Below are 1,472 nucleotides of genomic sequence, written 5' to 3' on the forward strand. Positions count from 1 at the left end.
AAAAAATAATGATATATTATTTTTTTAAAGGTTGCTCCTGGCAGTGCTTATGAGATCATATGAGATGCCAGAATCATACAGGGGATTATGGTGTACAGGATAATTTAACTTAGTTAACTACCTAGGCTACAAAAGTCAGTATTATGTAATTTTATTCTTAATGTACTTTAATTTTATTTTGTTTTATATTGCTCATCAATGTTTTAAGGATTCTTTTGAAATAGTGTATTATTAACAACTTAGAATATAAGACTTGGTCCATGTCTTAAAGAAAACTTCATAACTCTGGAGCTAAGATGTAGTATTGAGGATAAATTTTATTAAAAAAAAAAGACTCTAAAGGATAAATGAAAATGGGGTTGAAGTGGTCATTGTGGAACTTCTTTTCACCCACAGAAGCTTTATTTTCTCTGTGTCCTTCTCTACAAAACTATCGGGCCAGAGAGATAGAAGGGGTTAAAGTATTGACCTTGTACGCTACCATCTTCAGTTTGATCCTAGCACCTCATATGGTCTCCCAAGCACCACCAGGAGCAAACCTTGAGCACAGACAGGAGTACTCCCTGAGCACAGGCCAGTGTGGACCAACCACTCCCACCATCAACATCCCCCCCACCCACACACCCGCCCAAAAAAGAAAACTATGTAGCAATTCTTAAAATATTTTTTTCTGGGAAAATTCTTTGGATTACATCACTAGTGGGTTATCTTTGGGTCCTGTTGAATACTCAAAATAATCTCATTTGAAAACAGATATGGTGGTGAAATCTGGATAAAACGTCTAGTGTGGTGCTCGCTTCGGCAGCACATATACTAAAATTGGAATGATACAGAGAAGATTAGCATGACCCTTGCGCAAGGATGACACTCAAATTCGTGAAGCGTTCCATATTTTTATGCCCAAGAACAGATGACTGGTTAAAGAAACTTTGGTACATCTACACAATGGAGTACTATGTAGCTGTTAGAAAAGATGAAGTCATGAAATTTACATACAAGTGGTACAACATGGAAAGTATCATGCTAAGCGAAATGAGTCAGAAAGAGAGGGATAGACATAGAAAGATTGCATTCATCTGGGGAATATAAAGAAACAAAATATGAGATTAATACCCAAGAATAGCTGAGATCAGCACCAGGAGGATTACTCCATAGCTTAGTGGCCAGTCGGGCATTCTAGAGGGAAGGGCAGCTCAGATAGAGAAGGGAGCACCAAATAAAGGGTGTTTGGAGGATCCTCCCAGGAGGGGAGATGCATGTCGAAAGTGGACTATGGACTGAACATGTTTGCCACTCAATGCCTCTTTTGCAGACCACAACACCCAAAAGGAGAGAGAGAGAACACAGGGGATTGCCCTGCCACAGAGGCAGGGGGGGATGGAGGCATGGGGGTGGGGGGGATATTATCCATGGTGGTGGAAAATGGGCACTGGTGGAGGGATGGGTATCTGATCATTGTATAATCAAACCCA

The 1,472-nt window shown here is 40.2% G+C and overlaps 1 non-coding gene across 1 annotated transcript; it reads left to right on the top strand.

The window, feature by feature from the left end:
* Positions 1 to 789: 789 nt before the first annotated feature.
* LOC130019432 (U6 spliceosomal RNA) lies at positions 790 to 896 on the top strand. The gene has a single exon (XR_008791762.1). It is a non-coding gene; the product is annotated as a U6 spliceosomal RNA (small nuclear RNA).
* The last annotated feature ends 576 nt before the right edge of the window (positions 897 to 1,472 follow it).

The sequence above is a fragment of the Sorex fumeus genome, unplaced genomic scaffold (genome assembly GCF_029834395.1).
Source record: "Sorex fumeus unplaced genomic scaffold, SorFum_2.1 ptg000008l, whole genome shotgun sequence".
In the NCBI taxonomy this organism is placed as follows: Eukaryota; Metazoa; Chordata; class Mammalia; order Eulipotyphla; family Soricidae; genus Sorex; species Sorex fumeus.